The following is a 13,336-nucleotide window of genomic DNA, read 5'->3' on the forward strand; positions in this document are numbered from 1 at the left end:
GCAAAGTCTGAAAAATTTCTCTTCTACTAGGAAAAAAATCCTACATACTAGACCCCTTTTAATGTCTTTTCAAAAGGAGATGGGTCTCAGGATAAAACAAGACATGAAAGGCCCAAAGACTGCATACGATTCTCTTGTGAAACACGAGACATGATGCTCTGACAGCACAGTCAGCCTTTAAGCATTACTGTACGTCTGCAACACAACCTGTCTTCAGTCCCGCAGCACAGCTGCAGTCCCAGGGGGTGGTTTCCCTCAAGCCCATAATGCCAGGCTGTTACTGGCTCTGACATCCCTGGCACCAGCCCTTGCACAGTTCCACATGTCTCAGCCCCTCATCCGAGTGCATGTGTCCCAGTGCCGGGGGTTGAGCAGCCGCAGTACCCGGCACAGAAACACCACGATGGCAGCGTCTACCTGAAATGCAAAAGGGGATCTGAAGGAAAACTTACCCTGACAGGTAACAGGGCTGATTATTAAAACCAGTGACACAATGCACGTGCAGCTATACAGGAATCATGGCAAAGGAAGACAACTGCAGTGCCCTCCTGCTATCTCTGCTCAGAAAAGAATTTCTACCAATATTGTTGGGCATTGTATCAGTCAAAAAGCAGCAAAGACACAGTATTTTTTTGTCTTAAGACATTACTCAGTTCCAAGGCACATGCATTCAAAAGATAATTTTAGTTTCCTATTACTATGAATTCATTAAGCACAGTATCGAAAGTATTCCTGAAACCATTTTGTTTATCTTTTGGCATTGAATTTGATATGACTAGAAACAATTCAAAATTTGTTGAAATAATTTTTAAGCCAAACATTTTTATCATGGAAGCTCATGCAAATGCTCATGCTCATGCACTGGAAAAATAGGAATATCATATTATATTTGGTATAATAATTGATAGTAAAACATTGTAGGACAGGTTGTAAGAACAATTGAGAGTGGTACTGAATGGTTTATTATTAAATTGCATCATATTGTTTAAGACAGCAAGTACATGATCTCTTTCTGCTTTTTAAATTATTTATATGGACTTAGCTGTCCTCTGTTAAATAATGTCATATAACCATTGACCCAAAAACAGCAATTGATTAGCTGAACAACATAGAAAGATTTATCATCTGTATACAGCACTGCAGCCTTCTTGCAGTTTGCGCACCTAAAGTGCCATTCAAAAAAATGTGTCTCCAAAGGAAATTAATTGGAATTACTTTAGCTGTTTCATTCTAGGATTATAGCCTAATACCACATTTTGACAGGAAACCAGTCCTGATCTCTTTCTATTCCTATTGCTCAGTGGGGGTAGACAGGAGGTACAAGAAGATGCATACTTTATTTTGTATACAGTATTGACTTCTGTGTTCACAGTTTACCATCAGTTTGATTTCAGTGGGACTAATGACCAAAAAGAAGACATGACTTAGTGTGTGACCAGTTCAAGAGACAGTTCATTCCCTGACTACTAAAGAATATTAAGAAGCAACTTTTGCAAACCTCAACTGGTATAAGCTTTGTTAAAAACTGCTGAAACGTGTACATCACCAGTGTTCACACTACCAGCCATTTATTACTGTTCAGCCTACCTCCTACAGTCTTCACATGTCCTCCTAAGAGTGAATGCAACAGCTCAATGCAACAGTTTCTCCTGCACATTCAAAAGCTACAACATCAAGAATCAAAACAGTTCTCTCTCATATTCTGTGCTGAAGGAACTGTTAATTTTTTAATTACGGCACACAAGCCACTGCTGACATAAGAAGCAACATTTCAAAAACCAAGACTGGGTAATGGATTTTGTTCAACACCTTTAGACCTTTGAATAAGAAAGAAGATGTCAGTAGCCCTGATCAAACAGCCATAGAATCAGTCATAGAATGGTTGAGATTGGAAGGGAACTCTGGGGGTCATCTGAACACACCTTGTTCAAGCAGGGTTACCTGAAGCAAGTTGCCCAGGACCATGTCTAGATGGCTTTTGAGCATCTCCAAGGATGGAGACTTCACAGGCTCCCTGGGCAACCTGCAACAGTGTTTGACCTCACTTACCATGAAAAAGTGTTTCCTGATATTCAGATAGCACCTCCTGTGTTCCAGTTTGTGCCTGTTTGGGCCTATAGCCTGACAGAAAGATAACAGGGAATGACCAGTTGGAGTACTGGGCAGAGTAGGAAGACAAGAAGGCTTTAGTACATAACAAGACAGGAAGTACTTTCTATGCACAGTTATAGGCTACATACACGTAAGGGTCAGTTTTTCACTCCTCTAGTGGTCCTGTTATGGGGTTTGTGATACAGCCTCTGTGACAAGCTCAACTTGCACCCTTCATTCTCTTTCATCCTTATCAGAAGATCAGCCTCAATCTCTGTAGTGACGGACACATAAATATGTTACAGCGAAACTTCTGCAAACTATCATCTGGAAAGGCTCAAAAAGTCTAATTTTCTTTATTACAGAAGCTTTGGGCAGGAGTTTGAATCTTTGTTCTGTTTTGGGTTTGGTTTTTTTTTTGGGTAAAATATCAGTTTAATGTTTTTGAAAAGATTTTGTCTTTTTTGTGGGCATATTATCAAAGCCTATTAGTGTAATACTTGCTATCGTTCATTTACTGGAGAAAAATCATTAAACACATGTCACTTCAAAAGTGTGTGACCTAATACGAAATTGAAATGACCTTTATTTTGGCACACTACTGCACTGAGTTAGAGTATTATGAAGTCCCAAGCATTCCCCGTTTACAAATGCCAGTCAGGTTACTACTACTGCTCTAATGTGCTCAGAGATTGTGCAGCCTACGAGCAACTGTAACTAACTGCAAATAGTCAATTGGTTGTGGGGGAAGATTCACAGCTTCCCAGGGCGAAAAGCCACTACTTTGAGACAATGATTTAATTTATGTTGGAAATCTGACCAAATAGAAGTGGAAACTTCGACCAAGTACTCACTTTTGTTAGATGCTGTTTCAGTGTTTGGCCTCCTGTTTTGCAATACGTAAATTTGGGTCTAGGTTATTTCTTCCCATCCATATGGTTCTCACACCAAGTCTGCAAGAGTGACAGATGAATGAGTCACAGTCATGCTTAACTTCAAGCACAAAGGTGTCTAATTCTTAGTCTTAAAAATGCACATGACTGCATCATAAAAATCCACAGGCTGCAACTCAAATCTTCAAAGCACTGCCACGGAGTGCACAGATGTGTACATCAACCCTCTTGCACCCACCGTGCCATTCTCAGGACTCAGGACAGTCAGACAAGAGTCAGATTTCCACTCATTTCCTGAGGTTGTTCAACAGCTTTAGACAGCATCTGATGGATGCTGTGGATCACTAAGATTCTGTCCCCTGGACCTTTTAACACACATTCAGCCGTCCCCCTCTCACATCAGGGGACTCCTCCTGAAGAGGTACAGTGCTACCAGACAAAGACATGACTGATTCTCATATCTGTTCCAACGAGAAGCGTCATGGCTATAGCAAACGCAGCATTTCACTGTGTCCAACTGGGGTGCTTCTCTTGAGGCCTAACAACACAAAAGGCATTTTGTAATAGCTCCCTTTGAAATCAAATTAGTAATGTTTCAAGGCGTGACCCGTAAAGGGCTGCTGTCCAGAATCTACATGTGTTTGACAGATACATCTTCCACCTAACGGGCCTCTTCAAGTGTACAGATGGAATCAAGATGTGTGAACAGAGCTCCAAAAGGAAAGCCATGGGATATCAGGATATACAGCAAAGCACTCTATCTCAACAGATAAAAAGGAAAGAATATCAGATATAGTGTAGAATAGCTCACTCCAGCTGGTAGGACAGATTCTGACACTACTATATAGGTGAGATTATTGCAGAGGAAGACACCATTCCATAGGTGTAAAAGCTAACAAAAATATAGCCCAAATTAAACAACATAACCTTGTGCCAACTCCTTACAAAGGTCACACAAAGTCACAATGTCCTTCTTACATATGTCCATACACTGCAAAATGCTAGAAGTTACTGAGGGCTGTAGCTCAGTATGCCCAGGTACATAACCTGATGGGCAAGAGACTAGAGTGTCCAGAAAGTAGCTTATTTTTACCTGTCTAGCTACAAAATTAATGGAAAAGTTATAAAAGAAGATGAGCTTTCAAGTTTGTCACAATGTATCTGCCAGAAAACTAACCACTCCATTGTCCTGTAGGGTCAATCTCTCTGGAACACAAGCGTGAAGATGAGAATCCCTGTCCATAGTATATGAAAACAGGAAAGGATTTGGTGGTTGGCCTTTCCAAATATCCAAAGGTCACATTTGACTGTATAGAGAATTAATTTAAAGCACAGCAACTTCCTAATGCAGTCCAGGCCTCAGCTCCATAACTCATTTTCACACAAATTCACAGACAAGAAAAAAAAATCATGCTAGTATAACAAAAACCCCTATAGCAGCCAAATAAAATGAAACACCTGCTGTCAGAACTCCACCAGCTACTTCTTGTTGCCAGTATCTCCTGTCTGAAAAGAGGACACAACAGACACTAGCTATGAGTATTTTTCAAGATGAAACAGAGTCCAGGGCAAGGCCGTAAGAAGACATAGGCTGTGCATTCTTTACTATATGTCAGGATCAGCCACTTCTGAAAACAAAACAAAACAAAACAAAACAAACAAACAAACAAAAAAACCCAATGGCTCATTTCTTTAACAGTCTTCAAGTTTTGCCTCTGCTAACAACAGGAATTGCAACCATTTCAGGAAAGAAAACCAACTGGCACAGTGGAGAACAGTGGAGCATGCCATACTCTTATACAGTTTACACATAAGGTTATAGCCAAGATTTGGTCCAAGTTCTTGCATATCAATATTTTCAGCTGCATTTGATTACTTAAAATGCCATAAATCACTGACTAGCACTCACAATTTTCACATTATTTTTCCAGGAAATTTCTTTAGAGACCAGGGAACTGTCACAGTGATCACAGAACAATATGTGAGTGCCATCCTGATAAACCTGACATCCCTGCAAGACATGCACAATATGAGATTCAAATCCTGATATGAAGTGCCAACTCAAACAAGGTAGGAATTCAGCTCACTCTCCATGTTCAAGAAGATCTCCCTGCTTGGATTGCAAAGGTGGTCAATTTTCACATTGACTTTGATCATTAACAGATGTCCCTCAGAACAGGAGTGAGAAAACCAAACTTGTCCCACTAGAATTTGATGGTGAATGATTTGCATCTGAATCCCAGTGTGGCCATAGCTCTCTCTTGGATTATGAACCTAGTTAAATCTTTAATTAAGGAGTTAGTAACTGACTGGTAATAGGATCATTCACATCAGTGCATCTGTATCAACAGCAGAGTAACATTCTCCTGTTGTTTCTGAAGCAGTAACTATTTGTGTTCTCCATGTGGTCTGTAAAAAAACTTGGTCCTGGAAACTGTGCTGTTGGAGTAGTCAGTTAAGAGAAAGTTTAAAAAAAATAATGCGTTAAAACACAGACTGAAGCCCAAAGGCAATTATCAGTCTGTCCTGTCCTGTCCTCCCTCAACTCAGGTTGGGGAATATGAACCAATGCTTACGCTCTGAGTTCCCCTTAGCATGGTACCTTTTCTTTTTCAGTCCATCATGACATATTTAGAGCTTTGTCTCTCAGCAGTCCCTACCAAGACTCCAGGGATCCACACTGGCCCATCATGAATGTTATTTTTCTTGTGCTACTACTGCTAAGAGCCAATAGAAGATATTCAGCAAAGAATTAAGAGTCTGTGTTAATGTGATTTCTGTCATCCCCACATATCCTGGATTAGGTTAAACACATTCTTTCTCCCCTTCCCCATTTCAACACTGCTTCCAAATGTGTATGCTATAGAATTAAGCTTACATTAGCTGTATCTGCACTAGACAATTGAACAAGCCTGGGACAGTTCTTTGGGATTATAGTTACTGGTTGCAAATATTACTTATTCATATTATTTAACCCTCATAGGCTCCAAAACTAAATAGTCAGGTACCTGTTCAGAATGGATCCTGGGTTGGAGTTAATCCCTGAATTGTACCTCTAAATTATTTGGGAGAAATCTGGTTGGTCCAGGTCTCAAGTCTGCTGGGGAGTCTTCCAACACTTTGATTGTAGACAATGCAGTGCTTGGGAATGCTTCCTCATAGCTTTTTTTTTTTTTTTAATAGTATAGATATTGCTGTAGATAACAGAAAAAGAAACTCAAAATCACACAGAATCCAATGACTAGTGCTCTGGTTTTGTTTTCTTTTGTTTTAATTTAAACTCCTGCTTTCAACCTATTAATATAATATTCTATTGGTTTATAAAATTATTCAATGCTCCTACGAACTCCCCAATAAGCTGTAAATACATTATCAAACAATACATTATATTAGAAACTGGAAACATCATGTGTACATAAATCACACCCAGAAATGAAACAACCCTCTCAGACCAGAAGGGGTCTGTCTTCCAGACCCACACGGAGAAAGAGACAGATGTATTGTTCAGCAGACCTAAAACAAATTGTGTCTAATATTAGAGAGCAAGCAAGCATTTACAGGTCTCTACCCTAGGACAGAGCTCCCCATCTCTTGTCTGAGGGTGACAGATCCCACGCTAAGGTCATTGGTTTCTGGGTTATTCAAGCACTCAGTGTTGATGTAGTCGATCTGTTCCTACTCAGTTATGCAGCTAGGACACTTTACCCCTCAGTTTCACCATACGTTCTCAAACAGATATGCAGACACAAGGACAGTGGTTCCAAATCCTTACAGAATGGAAAAGATCTCTGCTCAGAGACAAAAATCCCTATATCTCCCTGGCATCATTACTCGGTAGCAATAACTCCAAGGTGTTGAGACCACATTTAGCTTTACGGAATAAAACATAACAAGCTGTCAAAATGTGCATAAATAAATTACAGTCATTATTCTAGCTTAAGGTTCTGGGGACATAAACAATCCTCTTGAAGTTCACTGTGACATTTTTTGCAGCAAGAGCCAAGCATTAAAATTACGTCCTGTATACAGAGAGCTGTAAATGCATTCTGTCTTAGGGTCTGGCACTGTGGCACAGAAATCAACAGGCCTGCCTTGGAATAGAAAATACAGCAGTTCAGGGCCAAGTCCCTGCCCCTGAGCACAAGTTTTATGGCACAGTCCATGTCCATATGGCTAAATTCTGTCCTTCTGCTCACTCCCCAAAGAGGCATTCTCATCCATATCTGCCTGCTTGGAATAGTCACTGGCTCACACTGCTGCCCTAACCTCTATCCAGGCACCACGACAGAGTGCTGCTGGCACGGGTAGAAACACGCAATGGAGTGTGCCAACAGTCAAACCACAGGTCACCACATGCCACTGCTCCTGGTAACTGACACAAGTCTGGGACTTCTGCTAGGATATTACCCTAAAACATGCTCACCTTTTCAAAAGTAATGCCCAGTTGCATAGTAGAAAACGCAGGAAGTGAGACCGAAAAAAGACATGAAGACTGAAGACATGCACACATTTTTTGTGTTTAGGGATATAAAGGAGCTGTACCAGGTGAGACTGTGTATCCATCACTCCTCCATCACTAACCAATTACACAAACTTAGGAAAAAGTGTATCAGAGTAAGCATGCAGTGATACCTTCTTAGTACTCCTGCAGTACTTTTGACTTAGAGACTTCCTGAACCAAAAGTTGTCTCCTGGTATTTAATAGTCTTCTGAGGATTCTTCTCAAAGAAAATGAACTCTGGATTTAAATGCTGCACAATTAAAAAGTCAGTGAAAATAGGCTTCAGCAATTTGAATTACAAACAAGGACCAAACCCATTCATTCAGAAGACACATCAAAAGACCATCAAAACAAGGATGAACAAGAATAGTGTCATTACACGACAGCATCAAGTTGAAAGCTACAATCTCTGAGAGCAAAATGGCACTGACATCCTCACAGAAGGCTTTTGCTTGGGCTCAGTGCACACAAAACAAAATAAAAATAAATTTCATAGCGCATTCAAGGCAGAACCTGCTGTGGCAGAAATCAAAACAAACAGCTAGTAACTCAGCAGCAAAATGCAGGATCCTTCCTATTTTGCAACCAACAATTTTTACAGTAAAGGTTTTTTCCTGACTTTTTTTATTATACCCCTTTAAGGTTTTGAAAAACCACCATAGCAACTGTGTCTTTGGGTCCTAATGGGTATTTCTGAGCTACTTGCTAAATCCATATTAGGAGCTGAGGCAGTTGTGGCAGTATGAAGAATTGTTCCATTCCTGAGTGGGAAATTCCATGAGATAAAACATTCTTGCATTTTGTCCAGCAGAAATACTGTATTTCCACTGAAAATGCCATACTAATAAGCTCACTAGTGATGTTTTTTCTAGAAATAAATAAGACAGAAAAACTTCTGATGCTCTCTCTCTGTCTTCCCCTTTTTTTCTTCTCCTCTTCCTTTCTCTTCAAGGTGGGACAAAGCTGGTCAGAAATCTAAATGCATTTTCCCCACTAATAATAAAGAAATGGCTATTCCCTTACTTTTGCCTTGAAGTATCAAAAACATACCAAGGGAAAACCATCCTGCTTTCCAAAACTTTTTGTTGACCATGGAAAGGAAAGACTCCCTAGAAACACACCTAGCACAGAAAAGTTCTTGCTTGCTCTGTGCTTACTCACGGCTCAGTCACAGCTGTGCAGGTGCAAGTTTAAACATCCATGACCTGACTCCTCTGAGATTTCCCCTCACCTCCATGTACATTGTAAACATGACAAAAATGTGATCCAGTGTTTTTATTTGGGAAATTAGGGAAAATTTATAGAAATTAATTTGGAGCACATGACAGCAATTCTGACTAGGACAGAAATCAAGAAGAATGCAAAGTCTTTAGCCAAACTTGAGAAGGAGGTATACAGTACTAAACCACAAAATTCCCATTTCTATATATCACCATCTGATATATATTAGAGGAATGCTATGTTATTTGACTCTGTTCTGCCAAAAATTTCTTCATCTGCAAAATGGTGTCCTGTGAGGACAATGACCTGATTTCTAGTGTTCCTATGGTGGGTAAATATTAGATGAAGGACAGAGGAGCCCATCACCACCCTATGGCTCCCTCATATGTCAGAGAAGTATATAGGGTTCTTGGGGTGCAAAGCAGCTCCATTCATTCTCACTTGTACATATTGTTGCTATGGACTACCAGCTACTCAAAAGAGCAAAATACAAGCTCAAGGTTTTGCCAGCAAAGGCTGTGAAGAAAAGCAGTTGTGATCTAGTTGGGATCACTAAGTACTGACCAGGGCAACACAAGAAACACAATATCCAAAGATATTCAGGAGTAGGATGGGATCAATTTATCAACAAAAACCTCGATATAATTACCACTTGCTATAAACATGCTGATTGCAGTACTATTTAAACCTAGTAAATTAGATTTCCTTTCACCAGGAAGAATAATCTTGGCTCCAGTGCTGTATGGAGACTGACAGGAAGGTAGGGAACCATGCATGCTACTAGGGAAAGATCTGTGATCATTTTACCTAAACGAGCATTGATCTGGCTTCCTCGTATTACTAATCACCTTCAGATCAGAACACAACCACTATATCAATACAAGATATAAAAATTCAACATTTACAATCATATGTGTAGATCAAATTAAATAAGGAAAGAGGAGGAGGAGAGTGCAGGACAAATGAAACTAACAGAATACATTTGAGTCACAAAAAATTTAAGAAAAAAATGGGGAAAAAACCCTAAAACCATGTAAAATGATCCTTCAGACTAACCAGTAACTCTAGTAAGCAACCATATAGCCAGGGTTCAGTGATCAATACCAGCCTTGTGGGGAAGAAAATGTTGTTATGATGTGGGCAGTGATTGTTATGATAGGGAGGGCAGCAAGTGACACAAGCCCCTCAAAAACATTACATTTTCAACACAGCTTCAAACATCCTCTCCAAAGGAACAGTTTTATACGACAGTGTCCCAAAGCCTCTCACTCTCCGTTGGTGAAATCCATGTCTTGGAACATACACGTTAAAAAACAGAGGCATCACTACAAGGTATCCCTGGAAACAGGTTAATACACAGGAGGGGCAGAAAGACATCATGAGGTTCCCCATTTCCTTTCCCCTTAGCCTATGTTGTGGTAGGGTAAACGGTAGACATAATAAATATGGGAATCCACTCAAAAAATAGGAAAAGTTTTTCTGAAAATACTGTGTGTACAAGAATATAACCTAGTCCTTACCCTTCGGTGTTTACAGTCCAGCTTACATAGGCACGCCTTATCACTGAAGACAGACAATTAAATATGGGAACGGCTGTCAAGTAAATGGTCTGTGTTCTTGTGAAACCATTTCACCATTCTTCCACAGACAGGAAAATATTTAGCAAGAGGTGTGCAAACGGGGCACAGATGCAAGAGTGCGATTGAAAGGTGGGTGTCATCTGCTGAAAGCAGATCTAGACAGAAGGATTCAGCATGAAAAGCATTTCCTTTGTCCTCCAGACTTAGAATTTTTGTCCTCTGGTCTGAAAATGTTTGTTACTTTTAGTCTGAAACTTTGAGTTTTCTATTCACACTGTCAACTGCAGTCTCAACATTTACAGTATTTCTCAGAAAAATCTACTGACCTCAGCAAAATATTCCTCTACTTGCTCACATAGACCAAAGCATTTGAACCATTGGAAAATACAGCAGAGAATAAAACATTCAGCCATTAAAACTCACTTATCCAGTTAGATTCTCTCTAAGGGCACTTCAGAGCTTCAGTTCAGTTACATGAGAAACTCCCAAATCCAGAAAGTAGGCAGTCTGCAGAAAAAGCACTTTCCAACTGCTTTGATATGTCCTGGTGAGACTCTACATTACTCCAGGAGCCCCAAGGATACATGTTGTAGCAATATAAGGGTTGAAATTTGCCCTTATATTTTTGTACCACTAAAATCCTGCATAATCCTCATTTCAGAGACTTAAGTGACACTTAAGCAGTACATAGCCTCATACCAAATCTTCTTTGTGTTGGCACAAATTTCACCCAGGCAAGACAATATTTGCTCAGGTGCAGTACCTTGAGTGAGAGTTAATCCCTTTCATTTCTGACACAACACTTATTATGTACAATAACTAATAAAAGCCACTCTTGAGATCAACAACCTATACATTTTCAATTTCCTCTCATGTACTCTAGCCTTTCATAAGCTCCTTTGATCCTGTATAGGTGTCAATCTTTGCATGCATATAGGTCACAAGAAAGTTCATCTCATGTCAATAGCCCCATCACCTTCAGATCCATTGATTTTAAGTCATTTCCATTTCCAAATTTCAATTTATCCTCTTAGTCATTATCTTAGTCATTCCATTATTCTCAAAGATCCCAAGCTGTAGAGACCATGATTTTCGTTGAACTCTGTATTAATGGGAAAAAAGTCATGTCAAATATCAAAGCTTCCTTCTTGCTGACCAGTTGGAGACACATGTACACACTGTGCCCTTCCCCCAGGGGAAATGTGGGCCATCTGGGGCAGGGTTTACTGGGGCTCCCAACTCAGGAATAACTTTCTTGAGCTAGAGACTGGATTGAAATCACACAAAACACAGAATCAAATCATGCAGGCTCAGGATGCCTCCCGATATCTACAATGAGGATTCTGAATTTGGAGAAAGGCAAAGGGCTACCTGATGCAGGCACCCCTAGAAGAGGTTGGATTGAAGGCAGAGAGCAGCCTTGGGTTTCTGCACAGAGTGCAGCTGTACCCTCTTCTCCCCCCAGCCCCAGAGGCTGAGCACAGTCCTTCAGGAGTGTACAAGCAGGATCCTGTTGAAGCCTGAAATCCCCCCCACAATGTAAAACTTCTTTCATAGTTTTTTCCTTCTTTTCCATTAGCACAAAAAGTTCTGCCTTCTTTTTTGTTTCAAATAGGACCAGAGGCTGCCAATGACAGAGTGTGAGATGAAGGGCTGGACTTGATCTTTCCTGAGAAGGTAAACCTTATTGAAATGTTTGTTTTCACTCTGCTGTTAGACATTCCAGCTAGTGTGAAGCTTCAGGAACTTGTTCCAATGGCTTGTTTCTCCTGCTCCCTCCCATGGTAAATTGAAATCAATATTTTTAGATTCTTGTCATTCCCTTAAAGACTCTCTCTCTCCCTCCCTTTCTGAGGTCACACAAACTTTGCTTTGGACTCCAAACTATTAATTTCTCACATTACTCATTTTAGGTGTCTGAAAAGCTTCTTACTCATCAGTCCATAGAAGGAAGTGTTCTTTTTCAATTTTTTTTTTTCCTTTTTAAGACAAATAAGAGATACAGATCTCAGCAACAGAAATGAAGTCTCCATGCCATTGTAACAAGGTTTCTCCAAGCCTGATTTGAAGTACTCCCCACTCTGGCACAGATTTGCTGGCTTTCCTTCACACTCACTCAGAGTCCTTTACTTCTGTAGGCACAGCAAAAAATCTGTGCCAATTGAGGAAATCAGGAGTGCTTTTCCAACCAGGTAAACTAACTGCAGGGAATCTTAATGAAATTGAATTAATTTCTCACAGGCCACTGAACACTGTGTCAAACATTACTGACTTTTGGTAGCTAGGAGTTAAAGTTACACTTACACTCTAACTAGAGCTTAACAGCTACATAGCACAGTGCAAGTTTCTGGAGCTCAGCAAGGACTCTGGTCAGCAATGCCTGGAAAAGAGATGAGCACGTAACAGAGGAAGTGGCTTATGCAGCAAGAAGCAGCCTTCCTCATTTACCAAAACTTCCCCTTTCTGCTCAGCTCCTCTCCCAGACTCATTTGGACTAGCAGAGGAATATATCAATGCAGTCCTACCTGTGAGTAGGGAAGAATGTTTGGGCATCTGATTCCCTCTATCGCTCTACCAGATCTTTGTTCTTGAATCTCCTCAGGCTCCTGATAACCTCCTGATATTACTGCAGCTGTTTGTTTAACATAAACCCATAAAATTCTTGAGGTTGCCATATCTCCCTTTTCTCCTGTCCACACCCAGGATCTCCTCATCTTCTTACACACAGTAAACAATTCCCCCCAGGGTCCACATTTATTGTGATAACTCACCAGCCCATTAAAACTTCAACTCTGACAAACACAATGCAGCAAGTCTGTACAGTGCTGTCAGGTAAGACTTTGCTGATGCACTCAGACTTTACCAATAAAATAATGTTTGTTCTCATAAGGTTCTCACAGTAGAAGGTCCTCACAACCTTTTAGTGTAGTCTCCCATAGAGAAAATATTTTTTGCCATAGAGACTTCAGCAAGTCTAAGCTTACAGAGACAGTGTGGAAAGCATTTTGTAAAGGCAAGAAGTAGATATGGTCATACAGACAGTTTTGTTC

At 40.3% G+C, this 13,336-nt stretch overlaps 1 long non-coding RNA gene across 1 annotated transcript in view; it reads right to left on the minus strand.

Annotated features, from left to right (window-relative positions):
• Positions 1-293: 293 nt before the first annotated feature.
• Positions 294-13,336, minus strand: part of LOC126640226 (uncharacterized) — a 45,966-nt gene continuing 32,923 nt past the window's right edge. Inside the window, exons 2-5 of the long non-coding RNA XR_007628957.1 lie at positions 5,993-6,178; positions 2,946-3,044; positions 2,050-2,121; positions 294-417 (exon numbers count right to left, since the gene is read on the minus strand). This is a non-coding gene — a long non-coding RNA (uncharacterized LOC126640226). The remainder of the gene's footprint in view (positions 418-2,049; positions 2,122-2,945; positions 3,045-5,992; positions 6,179-13,336) is intronic.

This window comes from Myiozetetes cayanensis, unplaced genomic scaffold, assembly GCF_022539395.1.
Source record: "Myiozetetes cayanensis isolate MyiCay16 unplaced genomic scaffold, myiCay2020 scf2-11, whole genome shotgun sequence".
NCBI lineage: Eukaryota > Metazoa > Chordata > Aves > Passeriformes > Tyrannidae > Myiozetetes > Myiozetetes cayanensis.